Source organism: Grampus griseus, assembly GCF_964374135.1.
Source record: "Grampus griseus genome assembly, chromosome: 16".
In the NCBI taxonomy this organism is placed as follows: Eukaryota; Metazoa; Chordata; class Mammalia; order Artiodactyla; family Delphinidae; genus Grampus; species Grampus griseus.
The window spans coordinates 42,934,049-42,949,987 of NC_139010.1; positions in this window are offsets into that span (position 1 = coordinate 42,934,049).

Consider the following 15,939-nt stretch of genomic DNA (forward strand, 5'->3'; position numbering starts at 1 on the left):
GTTCTCAGCAACTAGAGAAAGCCTGCATGCAGCAGCGAAGACCCAATGCAGCCAAAAATTAAATAAATTTAAAAAAAAAAAAAGAGCCCCATAAATTTATCCCCACCCCACTTTATCAAGGAGAAAGCAGTGCTGGGTCAGTCCTTCTCCATTTCACCAGACTCCTTTTAGCTGCCCTTATGTGATTTTTCACATTCTAGGCTAGCCTTCATATTTATGTTATCCCAATGTCCCCAGTGTGATAGTCTTAGGGCCCATTATATTTTAGTCTCTTTTGTTAATTTCTAATCAATTCCTAATCAATTCTTGGTATATAGAAGGAACACAATGAATATTTGTTGAATAAATAGATGAATGCTTAACCTATAGAGGACTACTCAAATTCCAGGGCTATTGTTAACATAGGAGTTGCTGCCTTCTTACAATACAAACAGTAATGTCAGCAACACATTGGTGAGTGGCCACTTTGTCTTCTTTGACCAGTGCAGTGGGTCATAAACTTTGGATAAACATATATTTAGGTTTCTGCTTTAAGGTGATAGAGTGAACACATGCATTTGAAACGCCAGTGGAATATTAGTAAAGAATTATAAAAGATGATATAAACGTTTAACTGTAAAGGATCAATAGTTAAAAGAGATGTCAGTAGAACTTCTGGAAGACAAAAAGCTTTTGAAGGCACATTGGTGGGTGAAACAGAATTGAAAACATGCAGAAGGGTACTGCATGAGAATTGATTTTCCCAGTGGTGGAAAATCAGTGGTGTGGTGGAGCCAGGTCTCATTGGCCTGGGATTGTGATAATCTCTTCCCAACTGTGACTTCAGAGGTACCACGTTAGAATCTTGAAATTGGCCATACTGGGAGTACAAATTTGGGCCTTTCCTTCTCATTAGCTGATTGTTAAGCATTTACCAGTACATCTTTATAAGGAACCCCATAGAAAATCCAAGATTTCGGTATACTGGTCCAAATGGTAAGAATGAGGGTGTGCTCAAAAAAGGGAGTAGAACTATTAAAGGTTTAGATCAGCTGTGACAATCCTTTTACCCTGTTTCTGCCTGTACTTGACATTTGCCTCAGTGCCAAACCCTAGAGGATTCTCTCTAAAGCAGTGGTTTTCAAACCTTAGCCTGCCTCATGATCACATGGAGCCTTGTTCAAACACAGATCACTGGACCTCACTTTCAGTTTCTTTTTCTTTTTTTATAAATTTACTTATTTATTTTTGGCTGTGTTGGGTCTTCATTGCTGCACACGGGCTTTCTCTAGTTGTGGTGAGCGGGGGCTACCCTTTGTTGCGGTGCACGGGCTTCTCATTGCGGTGGCTTCTCTTGTTGAGGAGCATGGGCTCTAGGCGTGCGGGCTTCAGTAGCTGTGGCTCGTGGGCTCTAGAGCGCAGGCTCAGTAGTTGTGGTGCATGGGCTTAGTTGCTCTGTGGCATGTGGGATCTTTCTGGACCAGGGTTTGAACCCACGTCCCCTGCATTAGCAGGCGGATTCTTAACCACTGTGCCACCAGGGAAGCCCACTCTCAGAGTTTCTGATTTAGTATCAATAGTTCAGGAGTGAACAAGAATTTTCAACTCTAACAGGTTCCAGGTACTGCTGCTGCTGCTGCTGCTGGTCTTGAGAACCAGTGTTCTAAAGAAAGTAAAGGAGAACCTTGGGGTGGATGTTGGCATTGTGAAGTGAGGTGCTTCTCATTTGACCTGTGGGGTGGTAGGGGGCAGTCTGTCGACTGGCTTCTAGCTCTGCATCCTAAAGTTAGCCTCCCAGGCAACAAACCCCTTCCATTAGAGACAGCCCAACTCGCTTTGCCATTCAGTTAAGAGGTCTGGTGAGGAAACAAAGCCAGTTATTCTATAGTGTCCTAGAATCATCCTTATCTTTCCTGTAGGGAATCAATCATTATATAGACATGTCAGTGTAGCCTCTGTTTCTTAGTTTTCAACTTTATAGTCAACCTTTCATCAAAACATAGATAATGTAATTAAGCTTACAAAATAAAATGTATGTGCTATTAATGTTAACGATGTAAAAATAGAGAAAAGGGCAGAAACTGGGAGATAAAAGTTGGGAAGACAGAAAAAAAAGAACAAAAACATAAATATTTTATATAGTGAACAACCAAGTGATTGTTTAAAGTTGATAGCCAAATGTATAGAGTTTTGGGTATAATACTCAACTTTACCAAGGCAACCAATAGAAGAACTGAAAATTTTTATATCTCAAAAATTTAAAAGATGAAGAGGTATCATAAATAAAATGCTCATTTTTTATAGCTGGGAGTAAATAGAGGGGTGAAAGTAAATAAATAAATGGAGACGTAAACATATTATTTAGTGTTTTGAAGGTAACAGCAAGAAGTAAAGACAGAAAGAGTTAAATGCAGTGAACTCTGAGGAGTGGATAGTTGGCATGGAAACCAAGGAGAAAACTGGTGCTTCTCATTATAAAACTTCTGCTATCTTATAATTCAAATGGACATGTGAATGTATCGTTCTTTTTAAAAAATGTCCTTTACATTAAGATGACTTCTTATTGGTATGGACAGTCTTGAGCATTTATAGTTTATAGCTTAGTTTGAAAATGGACAATGGATACAGAGACTTTCTTAAAATTGAAGTATTGTTGATTTACAGTGTTGTGACAGTTTCAGAGTGATTCAGTTATATATATATATAAAAAAAACACACATATATATATGTATATACACACACACATATATTCTTCTTCAGATTCTTTACCATTATAGGTTATTATAAGATACTGACTATAGCTCCCTGTGGCACAGTAAATCATTGTTGCTTATATATTTTATATATGGTAGTGTGTATCCATTAATCCCAAACTCCTAATTTATCTCTCCCTCCACCCCTTTGGTAACCATAAATTTGTTTTCTATGTCTGTGAGTCTGTTTCTGTTTTGTAAATAAGTTCATTTGTATCATATTTTAGATTCCACATATAAGTGATATCATATGATATTTGTTTTCCTCTGTCTGACTTAACTTCACTTAGTATAATAATCTCTATGTCCAACCAAGTTGCTGCAAATGGCATCATTTTGTTCCTTTTCATGGCTGAGTAATATTCCACCTTGTATATATATACCATATCATCTTTATCCATTCATCTGTCAATGGACATTTAGGTTGCTTCCATGTCTTGGCTATTGTAAATAGTGCTGCTGCGAACATTGGGGTGCATGTATCTTTTTGAATTAGGGTTTTCATCTTTCCCAGATAAATGACCAGGAATGGAATTGCTGGATCATATAGTAAGTCTATTATTAGTTTTTTGAGCACCCTCCATGCCATGTTCCACAGTGACTGCACCAATTTACATTTCCACCAACAGTGTAGGAGGGTTCCTTTTTCTTCACACCCTCTCCAGCATTTATTATTTGTAGACTTTGTGATGATGACTATTCAGACCAGTGTGAGGTGATACCTCATCGTACTTTTGATTTGCATTTCTCTAATAGTTAGCAATACTCTAATAGTGAGCATCTTTTCATGTGCCTGTTGGCCATCTGTATATTGTCTTTGGAGAAATGTCTGTTTAGGTCTTCTGCCCATTTTTGGATTGGGTTGTTTGTTCTTTTAATATTAAGCTGCATGAGCTGTTCATATATTTTGGAGATTTATCCTTTGTCCATTGATTCATTTGCAAATATTTTCTCCTATTCTGAGGGTTGTCTTTTCGTCTTGCTTATGGTTTTCTTTGTGGTGCAAAAGCTTTGAAGTTTCATTAGGTCCCATTTGTTTATTTTTGTTTTTATTTCCATTACTCTAGGAGGTGGATCAAAAAAATATCTTGCTGTGATTTATGTCAAAGAGTGTTCTTCCGATGTTTTCCTCTAAGAGTTTTATAGTGTTCGGTCTTACATTTAGGTCTCGAATCCATTTTGAGTTTATTTTTGTGTATGGTGTTAGGGAGTGTTCTAATTTCATTCTTTTACATGTAGCTGTCCAGTTTTCCCAGCACCACTTATTGAAGAGGCTGTCTTTTCTCCATTGTATATCTTTGCCCCCTTTGTCATAGATTAGTTGACCATAGGTGCGTGGGTTTATCTCTGGGCTTTCTATCTTGTTCTATTGAGCTATGTTTCTGTTTTTTGTGCCAGTACCATACTGTCTTGATTACTGTAGCTTTGTAGTATAGTCTGAAGTCAGGGAGTCTGATTCCTCCAGCTCCATTTTTTTCCCCTCAAGACTGCTTTGGTTATTCGGGGTCTTTTGTGTCTCCATACAAATTTTAAGATGATTTGTTCTAGTTCTGTAAAAAATGCCAGTGGTAGTTTGATAGGGATTGCATTGAATCTGTAGATTGCTTTGGGTAGTATAGTCATTTTCACAATATTGATTCTTCCAATCCAAGAACATGGTATATCTCTCCATCTGTTGGTATCATCTTTAATTTCTTTCATCAGTGTCTTATAGTTTTCTGCATACAGGTCTTTTGTCTCCGTAGGTAGGTTTATTCCTAGGTATTTTATTATTTTTGTTGCAATGGTAAATGGGAGTGTTTCCTTAATTTCTCTTTCAGATTTTTCATCATTAGTGTATAGGAATGCAAGAGATTTCTGTGCATTAATTTTGTATGCTGCAACTTTACCAAATTCATTGATTAGCTCTAGTAGTTTTCTGGTGGCATCTTTAGGACTCTATGTATAGTGTCATGTCATCTGCAAACAGTGACAGTTTTACTTCTTCGTTTCCAATTTTTATTCCTTTTATTTCTTTTTGTTCTCTGATTGCCATGGCTAGGACTTCCAAAACTATGTTGAAAAATAGTGGTGAGAGTGGACATCCTTGTCTTGTTCCTGATCTTAGAGGAAATGTTTTCAGTTTTTCACCATTTAGAATGATGTTTGCTGTGGGTTTGTCATATATGGCATTTATTATTTTGAGGTAGGTTCCCCTATGCCCACTTTCTGGAGAGCTTTTATCATAAATGGGTGTTGAATTTTGTCAAAAGCTTTTTCTGCATCTGTTGAGAAGATCATATGGTTTTTATTCTTCAATTTGTTAATATGGTGTATCATATTGATTGATCTGCATATATTGAAGAATCCTTGCATCCCTAGGATAAATCCCACTTGATCATGGTGTATGATCCTTTTAATGTGTTGTTGGATTCTGTTTGCTAGTATTTTGTTGAGGATTTTTGCATCTATATTCATCAGTGATATTGGTCTGTAATTTTCTTTTTTTGTAGTATCTTTGTCTCGTTTTGGTATCAGGGTGATGGTGGCCTCATAGACTGAGTTTGGGAGTGTTCCTTCCTCTGCAATTTTTTGGAAGAGTTTGAGAAGGATGGGTGTTAGCTCTTCTCTAAATGTTTGATAGAATTCACCTGTGAAGCCATCTGGTCCTGGACTTTTGTTTGTTGGAAGATTTTTAATCACAGTTTCAGTTTCATTACTTGTGATTGGTCTGTTCATATTTTCTATTTCTTCCTGGTTCAGTCTTGGAAGGTTATACCTTTCGAAGAATTTGTCCATTTCTTCTGGGTTGTCCATTTTATTGGCATAGAGTTGCTTGTAGTAGTCTCTTAGGATGCTTTGTATTTCTTCGGTGTCTGTTGTAACTTCTCCTTTTTCATTTCTAATTTTATTGATTTGAGTCCTCTCCCTCTTTTCTTGATGAGTCTGGCTAATGGTTTATCAGTTTTGTTTATCTTCTCAAAGAGCCAGGTTTTAGTTGTATTGATCTTTGCTATTGTTTTCTTTGTTTCTATTTCATTTATTTCTGCTCTGATCTTTATGATTTCTTTCCTTCTGGATTACTAATCCTTTTTTGATAAGTTCTTTCACCAAATTTGTTTTTATTTCTAATTTTCCATGGTACTAAATGTTTATATACAGACCTCAAAATCATTGATTCCATTGCCCTTGACTTTATTGAATGAATGTTCTGTATCAGCTCTCACAAAATGCTCCCAATTTCATGCTTCTTATTGAATGAAGAGTAACATTCCCCTTCTTAACCTCAGAAATGCTTCTTCCAAAATTGAGACAGTACTTCCAATAAGATCTAGGAAAATTGAGGGTATAGAATATTTTTGGTATAGAGTAGTTTGGTAAGACAGCAAGAGAAAAGTAGCATTAATTACATTTTGAACTAGATTTGTTTGTGGCCTTATACAAGCCACTTCTCTGTCATTCCCAATTTTTATATTTGTGAAAAATTTAATTAGATGATTTCCAAGGACCATTTTGACTCTAAAATTCAGAATTTGTCAAGAAATTAGATAGTTGTATTAGTGAGGATAATTCTGAAGTGTATAGATTTTGTTTATTAGTAGAGGCTATAGAAATGAGCTTGATTCACCCTCAGTCTAGTTTGTCAGTTCATAGAGGGCAAGCATGGTTATTTTCATTTATCATTAGATCTTCCTAGCATTTATTAAACCTTTTTGCACAGTCAGTACCTTGATCAGTGTTATTTAGTGTACATTCAGACCCTCTGGACGGCTTTAGTAACCTGTGGAATGATTGTATTGTATATTTCCTCTAGTACTAAGGGGTCCAGAAGGCCACCAGGAAGAAAGAGCATATTCTCTAGTCCACTCTATATTTTTTAAGGACATGGAAATTAAGATAAAGGGTGGTAGAGCTGCAGGGTGAAATGCAAGTGGTGACCTGTATGGTTATACTGGGGGTGGATGGGGTTAGGTAATAAGCTTTCAGATCCAGGTTTAGTTGGATGAGGGTACTGACAGCTGTAGTGCTGTAGTTACTGAGAGAAAGCTGTGGAAAAGACTGCTGGGAATCAAAATAGGCAAGCAGGACTCTACTTGTGTCTTTGAATTCCTTTGATCTTCACCCCATTCTCATTAGTTCCAGAGCAAAGAACTTCCCTGGCTTATCCCATCCCTCAGAAATAACTGAGTCTACCAATCTTTGAAAATAGGGTGTCCCAAATCAACAATCCTTTTGTTCTTTTGGCTTTTATTTTAAAAATAAATAATTGGAGATTGTTGCAAACCACCCATAATGATTTACTTTAAGAAAATATCATATGATAATTATATGGAAGGGAAGATTTGTTATAGCTGACATAAGTTATGAATCATAAGGCAGAAGAAAATATCTGGTGAGAGGACCAGAAATTAGATTTGCCCTGACACAGTGAGGATGCCATCAAAATGTGCAGTGGCATCTCTACACGTCATAAAGGTGATTATTCCGTGTCAAATCTCTGGCAAGGTTAGGTCTCAGATACTATCTTTAAGATTAAGGAAATGAGCGTTACAGCAGGTAGGCTGGGTTTAAAGAAACTCATGATTTTTTGTTTTTAAATTTGTTTATTTATTTTTGGCTGCATTGGATCTTCGTTGCTGCACATGGTCTTTCTCTAGTCGCTGCAAGTGGGGCTACTCTTTGTTGCAGTGCGCAGGCTTCTCATTGCAGTGGCTTCTCTTGTTGTGGAGCACAGGCTCTAGGCACGCAGGCTTCAGTAGTTGTGGCACGTGGGCTCAGTTGCTGTGGCTCACGGGCTCTAGAGCTCAGGCTCAGTAGTTGTGGCACACAGGCTTAGTTGCTCCACTGCATGTGGGATCTTCCCAGACCAGGGGTCAAACCCGTGTCCCCTGCCTTGGCAGGCAGATTCTTAACCACTGCACCACCAGGGAAGTCCTGAAATTCATGTTTAAGCATTGAGGAGATTGTGTTTTGAGAGAAGATTATGGGCAGTACAATCATGATGCAGAGGTTCATTGTACATGAGTAGGAGTGAGCGTGTTATGTGGTAGCAGTTCAGTATGTTGGGCAATGATATGGACCATAATGCATAAATCATAAAGTTAAGCTACTGAAGGACTTTGCTATGTTTAGAAAAGTAAATTTAAAAGGATAATTATGCAGGGCCAAAAGAGGCTGCTGTGTCTCTACCTATGCATTTTCATATCCACTGAGTTAGTCCTATGAGAACATCAAAGTAAAGGCTAGTACATATGAACTTAATGTAATCCAAAATGCACTGGTAACAAGGAAGAAAATTAGGACTGTTTCTCCTATTTCTAGGTGGTGAAATATAGAGGACAAGATTTTTGGTTTTATGGAGAAGGAGGGCACTGAAATTATCTCAGGGCTTTAAGACTAGTGATGGGGAAAACATCCCAAAGTCGAGCCCATGCAGGTAGTAGAAAAGCACTAGAGAAAGTTAAATACAATTCACTGAAATAGAGAAGGGCTTTATACCAGATATTTTTGATGGGGAACTTTCAGAACAACTGTGGAACTCAGATTAAATCTGGACTCAACATCAGTCCATAGATCTGCTCTATTAGTTCCCCACGGGGAACTTTTAAAAAATATATAAATCTCAGAGCTTTACACATAATATTTCTAGAAATTAGGTGAAGCCTAGAAACTGAAAAAAAAGAAAAATCTTTTTCTGATTTCTGATTCTGATAAGCCATCAGGCTTGGGAAACACTTCCTAGACAATTCATAAAGTATCGGAACAGTTTCTGATGACAGGTAACATGTGATGAGAAAATGAGGAGATGACCACATAAGTTCCGACTGTCAAAAGAGACTTTCAATTTCCTGAGATAAAAGAGAGACTTACAAAATGCAACTCAGAAAAACCCAAAATTTCCCTGTTGTATTATATTTTTCCTGGTTTAATTAAATTATGCACGGAGTTTGTCTGAGGAGGCTCTGCTCACTAAACCAGTATTTACTTTGTGTGGTACAGTTCCAGGTAAAACCAAATCAGGGATATTTAAGAAATGAAACAATATTAAAGAACCAGTTCCATGATCCTCATGAGTTGATTTCATTAAAACACGAAAGACTAGTTTGTCAAATACTCTTTTATTGGTCAAAAAATGAGCTATAAAAATAACACCATTCATAGATTTTCAACTATTTGAGCACCTTTTTATAATTAGCAGGAACAGTTGTATTGATAAGCTAAATGCAAACTCTAAGAACTCGTCATATATGGGGTGAAAAGTAAGATCGACATACTTTAATCTCCATGGAAATTAATTCAAGTAAGATAATTTAGACTAGGAGGAATATGGGAGCAGTTTTCTTGCTAAAGAACACAGCCATGTTATAAACCCGAATTGTGAGAAGGCGGTTTTAAAATACTTTAATATAGTTGACTTTATGTCTTTGTGGAGTGAAGGCTAAATTATCCTTAAACATCAGAAAAAAGACATTTAAGAATGGTAAACTATTTTAGCTATAATTTAGGAGCTTTCCCTGTTTGTACTTTTAGCTTGAAATCTCAGCTTCTAAAATCTGAGGAGTTCTTTAGACAATGAAATTTGGTTTATATATGTACTTCTACAGAGTCACTGAGGTCTGGAAACTGCTTTTAAAGGCTTATTTCAGAGTTAATTTTAGATTTTGCTATAGACAATCAACTGCTCAATATCTACGGAGCATGTAATATGCCAGCATCCCAAAGTACAGAAGAAATAGAAAATCTTATAATCTAAATGGGAACAGGCATTATTGGTTGTCTTTTCTACTACCCATATTACCTTTTTTTTTAGTGTGCCTTTTACAGGCAAACTGCAGCCTCTACTTTAATACCTCTTGTGATAAGAAGCACACTACCTCACAATACTATTTCGTTGCTAGAGAGCCTACATGAAATAAAAGATCCTCCTTATGTAGACCATTTCTTTAAAGTCTACAAATTGACTCTAGTTCTATAAAATACCACAGGAAACTTACATTTCTGCATTTTACCCAATTAATATCAGAAAAAGTATACTGTTCCCCATGAGTTCTCCGTTTCCTTGGCTGAAAATTTCCTGTTCTGTATCTGTTTATGGAGCTTTTCTTCTTACCTACAGCATAAAATTCCAAATGTCTTATCATGGCAAGGGCCTTAATCATCTAATTCCTGCTTACTTTTTCCTTTTTTTTTTTTTTTTTAGTTTCACCTTCTGTAATTCTCTAATACCTCTTCTATGTGCCAACCATGCTAAAATACCCATAGTTTGACAAATGCATCATGCTCTTTCACAGTGATGTATTCAGAGGCATATTTCTTCCTACGTTTGAAGAGCTCGGAAGAGCTTTCCCACCTAGCAAACTCCTGTTGTCTTTTAGGACTCACCCTAATAACACCTACTTGGAAATCCCCTTTGATCCCTCCAGGGGAAGAAAGGCTTCCTTACCCATCTGAAGATACCTCTGCCCAAGGTATATTCATGCATCTCTCTTCCCGAGATTGTAAACTTCTTGAAGGCAATGACTGTGCCTTTCTTTATTGTTCTGGGTATTCTTGAGTTGCACACAGTCACACAATGGATATTCAGCAAATGTTCATGAATCCGTGTCTCATAACTTTGACTTTAAATATTAGATCAGCCCTAAATCCATAGGTCCCCTGGTAATAATTACAATTTACCATGCTTATGAGAATAAATATAATTGAGGACATATGACTACTTTTCAAGTCTCAGTCTCACTGCTTTGTCTCCAAAAATCCTAAGTGCCAGAGCTAAGCTATTTGGGTTACGTGGGTCATTGACCTTATCTCCTCTGACCCACAAGATTACATTTATTCTTTTTTTTAATTGAAGTATAATTGACTTACACTATTATACTAGTTTCAGGTGTACAATGAGGTGATTCTATATTTTTATACATTATAAGATGATCACCACAATAAGTCTAGTTACGATCTGTCACCATACAAAGTTATTATACTGTTATTAACTATATTCCCTATGCTGTATATTACATGTGTGTGACTTATTTATTTTATAACTGAAAGCTTGTACCTCTTTAATTTATTTTATTTTATTTTTTTGCGGTACGCGGTCCTCTCACTGTTGTGGCCTCTCCCGTTGCGGAGCATAGGCTCCGGACACGCAGGCTCAGCGGCCATGTCTCACGGGCCCAGCCGCTCCGCGGCATGTGGGATCTTCCTGGACCGGGGCACGAACCCGTGTCCCCTGCATTGGCAGGTGGACTCTCAACCACTGCACCACCAGGGAAGCCCTGAAAGGTTGTACCTCTTAATCTCCTTAATCTACTTCATTCATCACCCAACCTCCTCCTCTCTGCCAACCATCAGTTTGTTCTCTGTATCTGGGACTCTGTGTTTTGATATGTTGGTTTGTTTTGTGTTTTAGGTTTTGTTTTTTAGATTCCACATAAAGAGAAATCATTTGGTATTTGTCATTCTCTGTTCATTTCACCTAGCATAATACCCTCTAGGTCCATCCATGTTGTTGCAAATGGCGAGATTTCATTATTTTTTTATGGCTGAATAATAATCCATTGTGTATGTATATGTGTGTGTGTATGTGTGTGTGTGTGTGTATACAGACCACATTTTCTTTATCCATTCAGCTATTGATGGGCACTTAGGTTGCTTACATATTTTGGCTATTGTAAATAATGCAGCAATAAACATACATTTTTGAACTAGTAGTGTTTTTTTTTCTTTGAAAAAACTCAGAAGTGGAATTGCTAGATTGTATGGTAGTTCTATTTTTAATTTTTTGAGGTACCTTCATGCTGTTTTTTTTTTTTTTTTTTTTTTTTGCGGTACGCGGGCCTCTCACTGTTGTGGCCTCTCCCGTCGTGGAGCACAGGCTCCGGACGCGCAGGCCCAGCGGCCATGGCCCACGGGCCCAGCCGCTCCACAGCACGTGGGATCCTCCCGGACCGGGGCACGAACCCGTATCCCCTGCATCGGCAGGCGGACTCTCAACCACTGCGCCACCAGGGAAGCCCCTTCATGCTGTTTTTATAGTGGTTGTAACGATTTGCATTCCCACCAACCGAGCATGAGAGTTCCCTTTTCTCCACATTCCCCCCCACACTTGTAGTTTGTTTTCTTTTTGATAATGGCTATTCTGACAGGTGTGAGGTGATGTCTCATTGTGGTTTTGATTTGCATTTCCCTTATGATTTGTGATGTTGAGCATCTTTTCATGTGCTTATTGGTCATATGTATGTCTTATTTGGAAAAATGCCCATTTAGGTCTTCTGCCCAGTTCTTATGGGTTGTTCGTTTCCTTGATGTTGAGTTGTATGAGTTTTTGTATATTTTCCATATTAACCCCTTATCAGATATATTGTTTGCAAATATCTACACCCATTCAGTGGATTGCCTTTTTGTTTTGTTGATTGTTTCCTTTGCTGTGCAAAAGCTTTTTAGTTTGATGTAATCCCACTTGTTTATTTTTGCTCTTGTTTCTTTTGCAGAGGGAGACAGATTCAAAATAACATTGCTAAGACTGAAGTCAACATGTGCACTGGCTATGTTTTCTTCTAGGGGTTTTATGGTTTCAAGTCTTTTATTTCTTTAATTCATTTTGAGTTTTTGTATATGACATGAGACAGTAGTTCAGTTTGATTCTTTAGCATGTAGCTGTCCAGTTTTCCCAGCACCATATATTGAAGAGGCTGTCTTTTCCTCATTGTATATTCTTTTTTTGTTTGTTTGTTTCGTTTTTTGCAGTACGTGGGCCTCTCACTGTTGTGGCCTCTCCCATTGTGGAGCACAGGCTCCGGACGCGCAGGCTCAGTGACCATGGCTCACGGGCCCAGCTGCGCCGCGGCATATGGGATCTTCCCGGACCGGGGCACGAACCCGTGTCCTCTGCATCGGCAGGTGGACTCTCAACCACTGCGCCACCAGGGAAGCCCTCATTGTATATTCCTGATGCCATTGCTGAGGATTTAACCACCATAGAAGTGGTGGTTCATTTCTGTGCTCTATATGGCTCCATTTGTGTCTGTTTTGTGCCAGTTCTATACACTTTTGATTACTGTAACTTTGTAGTATAGTTTGAAACCAAAGAGTGTGATTCCTCTAGCTTTGTTCTTAATTTTCAAGATTCTTTTGGCTATTCAGGGTCTTTGGTGTTTCCATACAAATTTTAGAAATATTTGTTCTAGTTCTGTGAAAAATGCCATTAGGATTTTCATAGAGATTGCATTGAAGCTGTAGATTGCCTTGGGTAGTGTGGTCATTTTATTTTACTTTATTTATTTAGTTTAATTAATTAATTAATTTTTTTGATGTGTTGGGTCTTAGTTGCAGCACGTGGGATCTTTTGTTGTGCATGGGCTCTTCATTCTGATGCGTGGGCTTCTTGCTAGTTGTGGCGTGTGGACTCCAGAGTGCATGGGCTTAGTAGTTGCAGTGCTCGGTGTCTCTAGTTGTGGCATGTGGGCTCTGTAGTTGTGATGCACAGGCTTAGTTGCCCCGCATCATGTGGGATATTAGTTCCCTGACCAGGGATCGAACCAGCATTCCCTACATTGCAAGATGGATTCTTAACCATTGGACCACCAGGGAAGTCCCTTGTGGTCATTTAAAAAATATTACTTCTTCCAATCTATGAGCACGGTACCTCTTTCCATTTGTTTCTGTCATCTTCAGTTTCTTTCATCAACGTCTTGGAGCATTTAGTCCATTTACATTTAAAGTAATTATTGATAGGCATATACTTGTTGCCATTTTGTTCATTGTTTTTGTGGTTATTTTTTGTTCCTTTATTCTTCTTTTGCTCTTTTCATTTGTGATTTGATGACTGTCTTTTGTGTTATATTTGAATTCTTTTCTTTGTGTGTGTGTGTGTATTAGACATTTTTGTTTTGTGGTTACCGTGAGGTTCATATATAACAACATACCATATATATATATATGTGATTATTTTAAGTTGAGGATCTCTTAATTTCAGACACATTCTAACAACCCTGTAACTCTGCATTTTTGCGCCCTCCCCCCACATTTAATGTTTTTGGCATTATATTTAAAATTTTTGGCTTTTGTATCACTTAACCTCTTATTGTGGGTATGGATGATTTCATTACTTCGTCTTTTAACCTTCCTACTAGCTTTATACGTGGTTGACCTACTAACTTTACTGTATGTTTGCCTTTACTAATGAGAATTTTCTTTTCATAATTTCCATATTTCTAGTTGTTGTCTTTTCTTTTACAGCTAGAGAAGTTCCTTTAACATTTCTTGTAAAGCCAGTTTAGTGGCATTGAACTCTTTGAGCTTTTGCTTGTCTGTAAAACTTTTTATGTTTCTTTCAAATCTGAACAGTAGTCTTGCTGGCTAGAATATTCTTGGCTGTACTTTTTTCCTTTCATTGCTTTGAATATATTGTGCTACTCTCATCTGACCTGTAAAGTTTCTACTGAAAAGTCAGCTGATGGTCTTTTGGGAGTTCCATTGTATGAAACTAGCTGCTTTTCTCTTGCTGCTTAAGGTAGTCTTTTTATTTTTGCTTGTTTAATCATAATGTGTCTTGGTGTGGACCTCTTTGGGTTCATCTTGTTTGGGACACTCTGCTCCTGAACCTAAATGTCTTTTCCCTTTCCCAGGTTGGGGAAGTTTTCAGCTATTATTTCTTCAAGTATGTCCTCTGTACCTTTCTTTCTCTCTTCTCCTTCTGGGTCCCCTGTAATACAAATGTTAGTATGCTTGATGTTGTCCAGAGGTCTTTTAAACTGTCCTCATTTAAAAAAATTCTTTTTTATTTTTTATGTCCAGCCTAGGTGATTTCCACTACTCTCTTCTAGCTGGCTGATCTGTTCCTCTGTATCATTTGATCTATTGATTCCTTCTAGTGTACTTTTTCAGTTATTCTTCAGTTCTGTTTGGTTCTTTATATTTTCTAACTTTTTTGGAATTCTTGCTGTGTTTTTCTGCTGAGTTTGTTGAGCATCTTTATGTTCATTACCTTGAACTCTTTATTGGGTATATTACTTATCTTTACTTCACTAAGTTTTTTTCCCCTGGGGTTTTATCTTTTTTTTTGAAACATTCTTCTGTCTCCACATTTTTCTTAATTCTCTGTGTTTATTTCTATGTATTAGGTAGGTAGATTACATTTCCCAATCAAGGAGAAGTGGCATGTGTAGGAGACATCCTATGTGTCCCAGCAGCACAGTCCCCTTTGGTCACCTGAGTTGTATGTTCTAGCACTGTCCCCTATATGGGTTGAGTGCACCCTTCTGTTGTGGCTGGACTGATTACTGGTTGGTGTGCTGGCAGGTGAGGCTGGCCCCCGGCCCTTTTGGCTGCCAGGCCCTGCCTTGTGCAGTGGCTGGTGGTCTGATGGTGGGCAGGGCTCAGTTTCAGCATGGCTGGCTGCTGGGCCCAGGTGGCCCTGAGGTTGGTTTTGGCCCTCTGGTGGGCATGGCCAATTCCTGAGGCAGCTGGCTGTGGGGCCTGGGCGCTGGGTCTGGTGGTGGCTCGCTGGTGGGTGAGGAGGGTCCCAGCATGGCTGGCTGTGTGGCCCAGGGATCCTAGGGCTGTTGCCAGCCTGCTGGTGGTTGCACCTAGGTCCTGGGGCAGGTGGTTGTATGGCCAGTGTGGGCTTGGCCTGGTGACTGCCTGCTGGCGGGTGGGGCTGGCCCCTGGTGCAGCTGGCTGTGCAGCCCCTGCTGTAGCTGCTGATGGTTCAGGCGAGTCTAGGGTGGCTCCTAGGTGGGCTGGGGGATCCTGGGCCTGGTGCCCACCTACTGGTGGGTGGGGCTTAGTTCCAGGGTGGCTGGCTGCAGGCTGCAATGATTACATTTGTTCTTTGTAATTATTGCCCTCTTGCCACCCTTGACTCCACGTTTTCTTTGTTCTCTCTTTGACCTCCACATTGTAGTGGGTGCTGGGCATAAAAGAGGCAGTACATATAGTGAATTTAAGCGATGAGCCAAGATAGGGATATCTGATAACTAGTAATCAAAAAAGGAGAATGGTCCTAGAATCAGATAATCAGTCTGAAAGGTAAGGACAAGTATACCAGACGAAGCCATTAAGCAGGTCAAAGTTAGGACATACACAAATCATGAGAATCAGAGCCTCCAGCAGGAGACAAACCTAGGAGAGACGTGACTAGAACAAGAACAGTATATAAGCTAGAAGGCTCACAGTGCCGTTGGTCAGAGTCCAAACAGATAAGTCTTTACTGGTCCCTGACTACATACGA